Raw genomic sequence first — 14,585 nt, 5'->3', positions numbered from 1 at the left:
CTTCCTCGTACCACGGCGGCGTAGGTGCGCCGTGGCGACGTAAAGCGCGAGGGTGACGGCGATGGTGAGCGCGAAAGGCGGTTTGGCGCCTACTCCTCTCGACGCAAGTACTCGACGATTTCTTGCGGACGTTGGCCAAAGCGTGGTCATGGGGCATCAGAGGCATATCTACGAAGACCGATAGTTCGGTACGGCCAGTGACGAAGAAATTGGCCTGTCTCATCGCAATAGAAGATGGACGGCTTGTTATCGGAAGCCCTCCACGCGTCGCATTTCCTGGGACTTGAGCATAGCTCGTAGGCTGGGCGGGCGGGGGCAGGGAGGCGACGTTGTGAACAGTGGCTCATCTCGGAGTGGACTTAGGGGGGCGTCGTTGGGGATGCGGAGTGCGTAATGCAGCGGTGTAGGTCATGGCCTGAGGTCCTGTGGCCGCCGGGGTGCAAAGTGGCTGTTGCACTTGTTCCGTTACCACAACTATGAGAGTCGCTGCTATTGGCAGTGAGGAGGATGGCAGCGGTCGTACTAGCTCCTTGCGGAGGATTTAGCGGAAAACTTCCCGGAAGTTGTCTCTGGTGGTGATCAACGTGTCGGGACGAATTGCAGAAACATAAGCAGTGTGGTTGTTCTGCCGAGTCCGGACGTCGAGCGTCTACGCGATGGTTCAGGCTTCTCCACGAGATGTAAATAAATTGTGACTGCAATCCGGAGAGCAGAAACCGCAGTGCAGAAGGCCACCCAGATAATGCCTTCTAGGCTCGTCCATATCAGGGAGGACACAACCTCGCTAGAAGCCAGGCTGCCCAATGTTGCCAAAGAAGAAAACGTCGACGTCGCCGTCTGCCTTCAACGCACGGAAGCCCGAAGACTTGCCCGTTTACGGATCGAAGACCTGCAGCGGACGTACGACAGATGCTGCAACTTGCGAGGACGCAACGTGGAATACAAGCTAGGAGTGTCAGTCTGGGTTTGGCCGCCCATTCGCCGCCGCTAATTGAGTGCAAAGCTTTTGCGCCGCTATTTCTGCCCATGCAAGCCGTCCCTGACGAAATGACTGCTTCCCAGCGACGCCGCGTACGACCAGAAGTGGTCCATGTCGTCCGTCGTAAGCCCTATTATGCGCGCTAAAAATTAAGGATGCTGTGTTTCCATACTCGGTGTTTATTTTACCCAATCTGTTTTGTTTCTAGTCGCCCAATGTTCTAAAACATAGGTTCAATGCTTTTTTTGGAGGGGAGCAATGCTGTAAATCTTTCTGGTGTTTGCTCATCCTTCACAGTTGCCGGCAAGCCGCTTTATCGCTTTGTTTGCGATGCAAGACCCCACCAGAATTATCCCGATTGATCACTTGGAGGCGCAGCCAATTCTACCTCGTTCAAGAATGTACTAGTAACTTTGCACTCTTTTTCTAGAAAGTTCGCTATCAGCTTTAGATTGAGCACGGCTGACAGCGGCGGATATTCTGTTCATCGCCCGCCGAGCACACTTGTTGCTACGCCCCCGCCGAGTGATTCAGTTCTTTGTGGGCGCAAGTTGGCCCAAATAACTGATTTTGTTTAGACGTCATACTCGCAGTATTTCTGCTTTCCGAATTGCAGTCACCACTTCATGACAATATTCAAAATTTTTGCCCGAGATTGTTGGACATGATGGGTCCCTATAGCTTGCTGGGGCACTCTATGCATATCACTCCTATTAACAATTTTGAACGAATGCCCATCAAATGCTTGGTAATAGCTTGCCTGGCTTGCGGCGCAAGGGTCGCAGGTTCAGTTACTATCCAGTTGCAGACATTTATTTTTCAGCCCAATTATTTTTTTTTTTACATCCTGACATGTCATAATCACGTTTGAGGCACGTTGTGACCTTATAGCCGCGATTTGTCTGATGTTTTAGACGCTTTTCAATAAAGCAGCTCCAAGTGTGACGTCAAGACCTTCCGAGCAATCTTGATTTCCTGGACACGTGAAATACGACGGCGGGTTCCCAGCCGTCTAACCCTCGTTCGTTAAAAGACTGACTTCCTCATCACAGTGCCCCGATGAGGATTCCAAGTAGAGCCTGCGTTAGCAGAAAAGCATAACTTGCCGCTTCGCCACATGACTGGGGTAGCGCTGGGGAGTGTATCAAGCTACGTGTTGTAAACTGGCACACAGCCTTTGCTAGGCACTTAAATGGCCGTCATCCTTCATCCGTTTATTGTGTGCTTTCAAATGGCATGTAGCCCTCCGCGGTGGCACAGGGGTTATGGCGCTCGGCTGCTGACACGAAAGATTGAGAAGTGGCTTGAAAGCTTTATTGCACGAGAGTTTTCACTACGATTTAATCGTTTGGTTTGGTTCATCAGATTTAGCTTCCCAAAGCAACTCCGTGACTCCCAGGGGTTCCATACTCAGCGATGCCCAAAGCAATGATGGACGCGGTAGCGAAGGGCTCCGACAATTTCGACGAGCTGGTGCGCTTTACCGTGCGCTGATATCGCACAGTACAGGAGACAACAGCATTTAGGCTCCATTGAAATGCGACCACAGCTGCTGAGATCGAACCCCCTCCTTTCGGGTCAGCTGCCGAGCACCTTAACCGCTGAGCCACCGCCGCGGCCACTGTGCTTAATGAGCGCCATGTTTTTAGCATCTACCGATCTATGAAACTGACAGCGCTTTGGCGGGGCTCAAGAAATGAAGCTTTGAATCCACTTTTTCAATCCAATTACTTGTACTGCGTGAGCGGTATAGTACTCTTTTCTGCAAAAAAGCCGCAGTGTGCTTCTCTGAAGCCTCCCTCCACAATCCACCCACATAGTCACCCTCCGCTTGTCTTCACTAATCAGAATACCTGCTTTCACCAGCAGACCTCCGCTCTTGATCAACCCCCTTCTTTGCAGAAAGTACACCTAGCACCCCTCCACTGGCCACAGAATATTGATTTGGGTCTGTTGGTAAAGGTCCATGCTGAATAAACAACGCAAAAAACTGACGGGTAAGGAAAAGGGTGGAAGAAGTAAGAGCGCTGACTCTCAGCGGTGGCTTTATTCGCAAAACCTGCCATTTACAAAGGAACATTAAAAATCCGGACGTTATCTTGAGGGTTGAAAACACATTGAAACTATACACAGATGCATGTGATTCTTGAAGGTTGTCAAAAAAACGGGATCTCTTTATAAATCATACTGATGGTTTACTAACGAAATTTTGCTTTTTCTTGGCGATGTGAAGAGCTCAACCACTTCCCGTGTGGAGTGGTCGTTGTACGTGCACGGTATCAGTGTGTGTCGTAACAAAGCAATGTACTGTTTCGTCATCATTACTTCCGAACCTTTACAATGAGTCACCCGAGATACAAGCCTTTGCGGGTAAATACCTTTTTTCTATGGTTTTGCAACCGCTTGTTCAGTGATTGCCCAGTCTGGCCGAAAGAAGGTGTTTCGCATGGGAGGGAAAAGATGAACACGACTTCTGTGCTACAGGCAACAAAATCATTGCTATGCGCTACGCCGCACCCTTTTCTTGCCTAGGAACCTTTTATCTTTTGTATTTTTGGGGAAATCGTGAACTTTGTCGGGACTGAACCAATTACACCTACATTGTTCCTATTTGCTACGTTCTTCAGCCCGTGGGAGACCCGGTGAAGCAAGGCAGGACTGCAACTCTATCCTTTTCAAGCCGTGCACCATTCGTGTTGAAGGCCCTGTCACTTTACAGCTTGCTGTAGCCGAGAGAAAATCCGGGTTATTATATGGTCTTCTTACGCGGAATTCCAAATCCAGATAGCCACATGCGAAAACTATCACCAAGAACATGGTAGCGAGACTTGTCCAATGCCCTTCGCGGGCACAAATTACAATGTAGTTTTAGTTTAGAGTGACATGAATCTGAATTGACAGGTGGTTCGTCTATCTCGGGTTATATATCCACACGACGACCAGGCTAGTGTAAAGCTCGTACGCTTTGTAGCACACGGGGTTACACAATGGCAGTGGGCAACGAATCCTGCACCTCCCGCATGCAAGCCGGATTCTCAGGGTTCAAAGTCCTGCGAAGCAGTAGAAGCTAGATGAACAACCAATGCTGGTAAATAGGATTTGTCGCGCCACATCATGTGACTGGCGACCAAAATTTATTTGCCAATGCAATGCTGGCCGGTCATGGGACGTTCACGGCCGCACGGATACACATAAGCTCAGGTCTAGATTAGGGCTAATGTGGCCTGTAAACATTCCTTGCAGCTCACGTGGTCCCCTGCCCTGGTATCTTGCTAGCGGTTGCTTCAATACCCTTAAAATACTCGTGGCTTGTCATTTCGGTCGGCTTCAACTCTGCTCGCTGCCACAACTTCGCTCTTTACTGCTTCAGGGAACATGTGTGCCGCGAAGATAAATTTAGAAACACGTAGAATCTTCTATATTGTAGTTATACTTTTGTGGTTGTTAATGACGCGTTCATAACAGCTCTCGGAGTAGTTACTTTGCCATGCTGCGCAGAAGTTCACCGAGAAATCTCAATTATGACAGACATAGAAACTTTGCATAACAGATCGTTCATACTACATGGCGACAGGTTCTGAACACTGTATTCCTGGTAGCCACCATGCCTTTTACGAGCATCGCTCTTTCTGCCTGGTAGATCTATAGGATTTACAGCTCTTGAAAGAACTGGGTGTTTACCTCGAGCATTAGTAGACGTCTCGGAAGATTAGGATAAAATTCTGCAATGGAAAATGACCCTAAGCAAGATGTTTCTTTGCAACAGATTACGTCTACAATGCGTCCGAACATGTTCGAAGTAACACAATCTCTCATTTATATTCAGCATGATTTTGCAAACCAGAGTGTCTGTAAGAAGGTATTTAGGCGTAAGAGTTCGACCCACCGCTCGTCCAACGACAATTTCCCAGAGCCACTGCTTCCGTGTAGGCAGCTCCCTGTCCTGTTTGGATACACGACTATTTACTGCGAGCTGCAGACCATTTTAAGGGACGATTTACCTCGGTCAATTTGGTAATTGGTGGGCCCCATAAAGAACATGTTAACACAGAATGAAGGAGAAAACTCCAAGGCGACATAATACAAGCTGATGGCCCGCGCATTTAAAAGTTATTTCCGTAAGTTTGCTAGCTCAGATGGGCTTTGAATAAAGGGTATGTGGCAACCCCGGGACTCTGGGCATTCGGAGGAAGGAAGAGGAAGGAAGAGGAAGACGACGTTGCTCGATCTGTTGTCACCTCAGCTCAGTAATTTTGCCTTGTTTTCTAGTTATTAACTAGGTTATTTCCATCCTTGGAAGACGGCCGCGTCTTTAAGGTGGTACTGTCCCTACGGGAAGGGTACGGCAGCTCCGGCGCCGGTATCCTTAAAGAGACAGCGCCATCCGAAGGAGCCCAGTGGGGCGGAGGCGGCCATGGCATCACATGGCGGGGATCTGCCAGTCATCAGGGACGTCCAGCAATGCAGTGCGTCATCATCGCTCAGTGGGACGACTCAACTATCGTCGCCTCTGACGAGGAAGTGGCTGACATGGCGGAAATGGACAACGATGGCTTCAAAGTGGTGAGTCATCGGTCGCACCGGACAGTCGGCATCCCAGTGATAGTTCAGCCAAAAGAGAAAGGTGTTGACTTCAGAGAGTGGAACCCTATCAGGCTGTTCGATGATATTAAAGTACTACTGGGATCTGCTCCGATTCGCAGTCGCTTCACAACGCACTGGCACTTTGAAGAACTTTATACAGCTGGTGCTTTCCTTTGAGACCTTGATCACCGCCTTCGCAGAGAACTTCAACTTCTAGATGGCTAGTTTTCTTCAACCTGTTGCAACTAAAAACCCTACAAAAGTGCCGTTTATCATGCAATGGAACTGCGCTGGGATTATAAGTCGATTAGCAGAACTAAAATTGTTCTTGAAAGAGACCTGTGTCCCAGTACTGGTCCTCTCGGAGGCTGGCTTGCCAAACGGGAGGTCTTTGCCGGGATACGTCGCCCACAAGAATTGCAGCATAAAGTCTTTTCCCGCAGGAAGTGCCGCCCTTTACATACGAAGGGAGATTCCTCATGTGGCTTTGAACGTCACCGATTTTTGCACCGACAGTATTGAGGTAGTGGCTGTGAGGATTCGGCTCGCCTTCCGAACTCGGTCCATTGCATCAGTGTACGTGTCCCCCCGGAAAAAGGTCGATATGGCTTTGTTCCTCCAGCAACTTTGTGACCGCTGCCCAGCACCCAGAATCATCTGCAGTGACTTCAACGCCCACCACCCTGCCTGGGGTGACAGGAACACAGATCCTTGCGGACGCCAACTTGTAGAAGTCATCGACAGTTTGGACCTGTGCGTGGCCAATGACGGAAGTCCCACTTTCTTTCGGCCTCCAACCTCACCCACACCTATTGACCTAACCTTCCATTCACCTGACATCCGTGTGCAGTGGTCAACTAGAGCTGACCGAATGGGAAGTGATCACTACCCGATATTTGTTTTTACTGCCGACTTCCATCTGCGTGGTCCTAAAATTTGCCATGTTGGTAATTGGGACAAATACAGGGAGCACTTAGCCTGTGTTTCCGGTGATGTGACAGACAAAATGATTTATGCTAAGATAGCTGCTACCACGGCGCTCAAGCTACCTGATCATTTTCCGACTCTGGATTTAAAACTCAGAAACCTCTGCGCAGCGCGCAGAAGGGCGGAGCGGCAACTGTTGCGGAAGAAGGACGACAGAGCCTTGAAGACAACTTTCAACAGGCTCAACTCTGCCATTAGACGTCATGCGAACAAGCTCTGTATGTCCCAGTGGGCATCCTTTTGCGCTAGTTTGACTGTTTTCTCACCGATAACGAGAAGTTGGCGTGTCGTTGGCAGTCTTGCTGGTGGCACTCGTCCGAGTAAACCTTTCGAGGCGCTTGCATTGCGCACGCAGAAACATCTCGTGTGCTTGGCAGAGGAATTTTCGGATGCATTTGTAAATTCCAGACCAGGCATTCATCCCTGCGCTCTGCCTGCTACGTCTCCGTCTGTTATGAACGCCCCGTTCACACTTCGAGAACTACAGACAGCGCTCCGCAGCCTGCGGCGTCGCTGTGCACCAGGTCCTGACGGCATTACCAATCAAATGTTACAGAACCTGCATCTGGAACACCGGAAGATGCTCCTAACCTATCTCAATCGAGTGTGGGAGTATGGTGACGTTCCCCATTCATGGAAGGTGGCTTGTGTAGTCCCACTGCTGAAGGACAGCAAAGAGATGACAGACGCGGCCTCGTATGGTCCTGTATCGCTGACGTCGTGTGTGGCTAAGCTCACGAAGAAGATGGCAAGTAAGCGTTTGTCTTGGTGGCTTGAGGATGGAAGGGCACTACCAACATGCATGACTGGATTCCGCACAGGTTTAAGCGCGCAAGATAGCGTCCTGGACTTGATAAGCCACATTGAACATCAGAGTGCCTTTGGACTTTCATCACTAGCTATTTTCCTAGACGTATCAAAGGCTTATGATAGCGTCCTCCAGAGCTCAATACTGAATAGTCTGCAGGTCATAGGCGTACAGAGCTATCTTCTGCGATTCATTCACTCATTTCTCAGTGATCGTAAATTTCGAGTGCGGTTAGACAGTACAATGAGCTCCGAAAGGGCGGTATCGCGAGGGGTACCTCAGGGTAGTGTCCTGTCCCCAACGCTCTTTAATGTTGTCATGGCTGGTCTTCCCGCAAAAGTGCAAAAACATTGTAGGCATGTCCATATGTCGATATATGCAGACGACATTTGTCTTTGGTTAACCGGATATCAACATAAGCGTTTAGCTCTATTAGCGCGACAGGCCGTGCTTTCAGTTAAAAGTTACCTTCAAGGTGTTGGGTTGACTCTCTCGGTGGAAAAATCTGGCTTCGTCTTGTTTCCAGGTAGGGGACGACGGTATGTGCGGCTGAGCATAGACCTTGATCAGTCTTGCCTTCGTCAGGCTAACCACATACGTTTTTTGGGCGTCACTGTGGAATTGTGGACTCGATTGTGGCTTCACTATCTTCGCGTCTCAATGTGCTTCGTAGAGTTGCTAGTGAGCAATGGGGAAACCATCCTGCTTCAATGATCAGGCTTCACGATGCCCTGGTGACAAGTCGCATAATGTACTAGCTCCCTTTAATTTCCCCCTCGGTATCGCAGCTGGAACGCCTTGAGGTTTTGCATAGAATGGGACTAAGGAGGGCTCTCGGCGTTCCGCAGGCTGCTCCAAACAATGCAGTACTGTGTGAGTCTCAATCGAAACATCTTCGGCTAGCCGCTTCACAAAGACTTTTGCTGCAAATTGGCCGCCTCAGAGAGACTGTTGCCGGGAGAGCGCTTCTACAGCGCCTTCGAAAGAGATCTGAGTCCCGGGCGTACTTGGCTTTAAATACTCTTCGTTCTCTGGGTCTCGACCTTCGAGATCGACCTAAGACGTTGAAGCCACCTTGGTCCTTTCCGAGCCTCGATTGTTCCTTGACAATTCCCCACGTTCGCGCTAAGCGGAATTCTCCTTTAGCGGCAATGAGTTCGCTCATACTGGAACATCTTGAGACCGAATATGCCAGTCATCTTGAAATTTTTACAGACGGCTCTGTGGACAAGGTCAGAGGATCTAGTGCAGCTGCTTTTCATATTCCGTCTTTGAAGTATGATTGGTCTGTTCGTTTTACTAAAGTCGTGTCCTCCACAATGGCCGAAAGCGTTGCCATTGAGGCAGCTCTAAAGAAGCTACGGTGTTGTACGCCTCAACCTACTGTCATAATTACGGATTCAAAATCTGCCCTTCAAAGGTTAGAGTACGGGTTCCCCACTGATGCCTTGAGTCTTAGATCCCTACGCTTGGTGCAGAATCTACATAGCAAAGGCTTCTCTATACGTTTTCAATGGGTGCCCTCGCACATAGGTGTCTGAGGCAACGAGATAGCAGACAACCTCGTCCATACAGCTCTCTCCGGGATTCCAGTACATGGAGTCCCTCATGAAGTCAAGCAAATGTTCAGAGATTTGGTGTTGTGCCATTTCAGTTCTTTGTGGAGCTCTCCTCATCAGCCATGTGTGACCAAGGGTCTCAAAAGGTACCAAGCCACTTTGCTGCAACGCGTTCGCACGGATTCTGCTCGTACGCCGGCGTGGATGTATAAGACTGGCCTAGCGTTGTCACCATTGTGTTCAACGTGTGGTGTGTGTGGTGACATAGAACATTACCTCTTGTGCTGTACTTTGTACAACGCGGAATGGGCTGTGTTATTCGGATCCCTCAAGAAGGCAGGAGTTCCTCACAGTTCTCTTCAGGACATTGTTTTCCCGCGCGGGAGCCAGTCGAGTAGAAGGGATGCTTCTCGCCTTCTTCTACTATACCTGCAGGACACGGATTTGGCCTCCACATGGTGACCTCAGGAGTGTCTATTTGGATTTTGCGGATAGTGTTTCTGTGATTTCTATTTAAGTGTCGCTACGGTGGAGCAATTGCCGGCAGCAACTGCAAGGCTAATCCCACCGGTAGTTTACAACAACTCAACTCAACTCAACTCTGGGCATTCGCTGTATTTTGCGTAACCAATGCAAGCTGGAGATATCATTGTTCGAGGAGGGGTATTCCTGCTAAATGTAGCATAAACGATCGTGCTTCTTGTTTAGACGGTCTTGCAGGTACCATTTCTTGCGACGGAATCTATTTGGTTCACCAGTAAAGAGACAGGAGCTTTCCCCAGTGGCATATTATGACGCTGTCGGGAACATCAGCCTTGGGTCAGTACACACTTTCTTCTACACTATTTGAAAGAACAAACTCAGTTTGCACGTTATATTTGTCACAGTCTTGCCAGTCTTAATTGCTGATTCAACTGCCTATGTTCAACAATTTATCCATTTGTAAAGCATATATATAATCTTGGCCGTCAACAATAATCTTGCTCGCGCAGCAGCTACGACAATATTTCGAAGCGAAATCTGTATCAGCAGCAAAAGCTTTTCGGACTACTTGTTGTGTTCAATAAACGCTATAGTATGCGGCAAAGACAGTTAAAATACAGCCGACACTAAACGGCACAAATGGCGACTATCAAGAACGAATAACTAGAAATCAAAAAGGTATTTAACATGGGCGGCAGTTAAGCGTTGACGCTCACCCTACAGCGACCTTATTTATTTATTTATTTATTTATTTATTTATTTATTTATTTATTTATTTATTTGAGAATGCTGCAGGCCACTGCTTGGCCCTAGCAGAAAGGAAAGCACTCAGCGTTCTCAGAAAAAATGCAGTTGAAGAAAAATTGGCCTTTTTCTGGGACTCGAACTCGGGACCACTGCGCACATTGTGCATTCGATGCTTCGACTAAGCTAACCAAATGGCCTATAGCTGTTTCAGCCAAGCTAACCAAACGGCGTATCATGTAAGATAACTAAATGGCGATTCGTTCAGCAATTCAAAGTATGCCGATGCTAGTGCAATGTGTTGAGAGGATTCTGCCTAGGTGGAGTGTGATGAAATAGGGGAGAAATCACTGTGTAGCCTCGTTAAAACGAAATCGAAAGGGCCACGAAATTCCTTCTTTATAGTCACGGCTTTGTTATAGCGGCACGCGACATTGGTTGCAACCGATGCCCAGTATTCTTTATCGCTATTACTTTGGTCCTATTGCTTTTTTGCCGACATCCACATTGCCATTTCCAGGCTCGATCCGAACATTCACATTGTGTGATAGCAAAAATTTCCAATTTTCCAGTTCGTCACAAAGCTAAATTTAAGTGTTTTTCATTTGCTGCACTGAACATTCATGACACCTGTCGGACAAGCTCATCAGTATAAATGCATCCGGAAAATACTAGGAGATTCTCTTCAACAAGGATCAGCTATCATTACTCAATGGCCACCGTTGGCAACCGTTGAGCCCTGGTGGGTTCAAAATCGCACATGTCAAAACTGTGTTCAAGCGCAGTGCCAACGCATTAAATAATATTTACGATGAATATGTGAGCTTGAATAGGGTTTAAGAAACTATTTAAAAATCTGAGCGGAAAAGAATGAGTGGTTAGTGAGACATAAGCCTACAAATTTTCTCTACCTCGGCTTTTTCACCCGATGCCTACCATGGTGCTGCTTTTTCTTCTTTAGACCTCACAGCTCAATGGAATTGCGTGAACAGCGATACCGATAGCAACCGGGATCCTGGGTTCTTTAACATGCTCTCACATCGCACATTAAGCGCTGTGATGCTATAACGCGCGTGTCTCCCTTTCACCGTTATTAACCCTTTTACCACGTAGTTGGCTGGATCTGTGATTTTTTGAATTTTTTGTATCCGGGAAGGTTGTACATAGGGGTCAGCTCACTTCCACACATTTTCTCTGTGACCTGAGTGATGACGTCAATCTGGCATGTGCGGAGTATGCTGTGCAGACTGAGGTTAAACGTAATTACGATTCAGTTAGAACGGACCTTAGTAAGCGTCTCGTAGACTTGGGCGAGTAAGCGAATCTACTTGCAGTTTTCCTTTTTCTTGAGGAGGTATTCCAAATTTAGTACCATATAATTATCGTTCTTTCATGCGGTGCACTCGATATCATAATTGGTGTGTGTACCGCGTCACAGCATTTACTAGCATAATATATGTGCTAACGTTCAGAAAATGAGTGATGACAATTTTTCATGCCTAATTTTTTTCTCAACAAGAAGTGCTATTTCTCCACAAAAACATTTCAAGTAACACTAGAGCGCTGTTTTTCAGAGTGCTCAAATCTACATACAAGAAATCATTTGCTAATTTCACTTTTGCGGATATACGATATAACTTTGACATTATTTTCTGATTCTATGTACACCTGGTTTCTTTCTACGGAGAATTACGGGTTCGTGAATTACGAATGAAGATTGCGACTATCGTGTACTTTCCTTATGAGTGATATTGGCAAGGTTGTATTTTCAGGCTTAGATCACCTGGTAAATGCTACTTCACTCCATTATTCATATTACCTTTATTTTCTTCTCATGGCCCGGATGTGCAGCTACTACATGGCTTACACTCTTTTCTGCTCTCATTGTTGAGACGACGGCAGTGTACCAGCCTACTTCCTATTCATATAGAGATTAAGGTGTACGACTGCCTTTTTTATGAATACGCTAATTAACAACTAGTCCTCAGTCCACAATGGGTGCGGTGTAACCAGCCAAGCCTTCGCTTGGGGCCATGACGAAGCTGAGGATGCTAAAATTTTCTGCGTCCTGAGAAGGTGCCACTTTGAAACTGAAGCTGTCAACGTTTAGCTCTAGGACATAATACAGAAGAGGTATGTTGCATGTTCGAATGGTGCATTTGAACAGCGGGAAAGAAGAGGATATGAAGCAACACTAAGAGCGCTGTTGTCACTTCATATCCCTGCCTTCCGCTCAATGCAATCCTGCAGCATGACCTAAGGCATTGAGGCTAGTCTAGCAGTGGTGTTCGAGATACTGGTGGCCATAAATGGGGTCTCGAAGATTATCATCGAGGTTGTTATCTCGGTTTCCTGGACAGGTGAGAATAAGGTGTAGGATTCGTGATCAATTAGGGCTTAGCTACAAGCATTGAAGAAATCTACAGCAGTAAAGAGAGGTTATAATTATAATCACGCTCAATAACCGGCACAAATTGAAGGGAATCGACACCTAGGCGTCTACTTCCACCCATGATGACGAAAGGGTTGGAAAGTTTTGACGATGTGAAATCGGCTGTGAGTAAACTAGAAAAGCGGTAAATGGCACTTGAGGGCTAACTCCTACATCTACTACATTTCTACATCTATCCCATATCTATTCACCATAAATGCCTTTAATTCAAGCTTATCCACATTTTGAACGTTATGGTCCTGTACTTCCCGCAGAGCACGTCTATTTTTCTGTTGCGCAATAGAAACATATGCAGAAAGCCTATCGACTGGCGAGGAAAGCAAGATTACATTTCCATCTATGGTAGTCAGGCGCCGAATTCTTCGGCTTTTTGTTCTGATGCCACCTATAGAACTTAGACCCGGAGATACATTGTATGAGCGGCTTCAACCAGCCTCATGAAAACCTGTCCTTTCTTCAAATTAATGCATCACCAAAAGCTGGAATGCACCAGCCGCGTGAAAATGGCAGTAGCAATGAATCTGTCACTTTTCTCACTTGGTCTCACGCTGCGGAATAAAAGTGTTTTTTTGTAAATGAATAAATTGCTTGCGATATCCACGTTTGCGTGCGTTCATTCACGCTTCATTTGAAGAGTTGATATGAAGCCTAACAAATCTCGGCCGGAGGAAGAAGACAAAGCACAGCACTAATAAGTAATATATGCAGAGTGCCTCAAAGTACCTGTTTCTTTTCTATGTCCGCGTTTTAAGCACTAGTCTTACGTTTATAATGATTCACAACCAGCAAGAGCAGATTTCTGCTTTTACCGCTTTGATTTTTTCTTGCCGCCCCTGAGTTTTTGTAAAGAAAACTGGAATAAACTGAAAATTGAATACATAATCACTTCAAAAGGGTTTTATAAACACAAAAGAATAACTATTCACCACAAAACTATATTTTAACACGACACAGAGACGTCAAATTGTGATGGAAGTACGCAGCATTTGTTGAAAGTGTCGGGGTGAACTTCATTAGCAATGTCAGACTGTAGGTTATTCATGTCAACAGTGGTTCAGGCTGTAACCGATTATGCGTAATAAGCAGAGTGACACACTTGACCTTTGGCTTTGTGAACGTTGTCTCGGCGAAGCACTATTACAGAAGGTGACGGAAAGAAATCGTCTTGAAAACTATCGTAATGATCGTTGAGAGAGCGCCAGACGAGCGTGTTTTCAGCGTAGTGGCAAGAATTTTAAAGATGTAACACTATATTATGGGGAATACTACTATGTAGCACTAGAGTAACATATCTCAGAAGGCCGAAATGAATTCGCAGCCCACCTTAGAGCCCGTTTTTCGCTAAGCCTTCTTCCATCGCTTCCAACATGGCACGCTTCATTTGTGCGCCCTTCGTATTATCATGAAACATTCGAAATAGTTTTGTTGTATTCGTAAGCATATCGGCAAATTGTTTCAGCAACGATACATGCAGCCTATCGGTTGTGTAGGTGACCGCGCTTTGAATAAAGTCTATGGAGGAATTAAACCTTCAATAGCCTCACTTGCCTTCTTCCGACTCTGTATATTGTAGATCAAGCATAAAAAGAAAACCATGTGGTTAAAAAATTGGGAAAGGTTCATTAAACGCTAATACTGTTTAACTAGAAGGAAGAGAAGTAAACAAGTATCACGAGTTTGTGTACTCGTTTGGAAATTCAGAGATAAACCTTACGACAACCAAATTAAACAAAGAGTATCGGGAGTATCTGTGTTCATTTGGAAATTCAGAGATCAGCCATACAAGAAACGCCACCCAAAGGAAGAGAGTGCAAAAGCGCAAGATTTTCTATGCACTAACTCATGCAGAGCATCGGTGCTGAGGCTATCGCCGTCACATTAGGGTATATTGGTATACTTACCACCCGGAATGTCTGGCATGCAACAATGCAGTGGCCTTTCGGACTCCATGGCTGGTTTCAGCCAGTGGTCAGGTTTATCGTGCAAATG

The sequence above is a fragment of the Amblyomma americanum genome, chromosome 8 (genome assembly GCF_052857255.1).
Source record: "Amblyomma americanum isolate KBUSLIRL-KWMA chromosome 8, ASM5285725v1, whole genome shotgun sequence".
Lineage (NCBI taxonomy): Eukaryota > Metazoa > Arthropoda > Arachnida > Ixodida > Ixodidae > Amblyomma > Amblyomma americanum.
Note: the sequence above shows the minus strand (reverse complement) of the source record.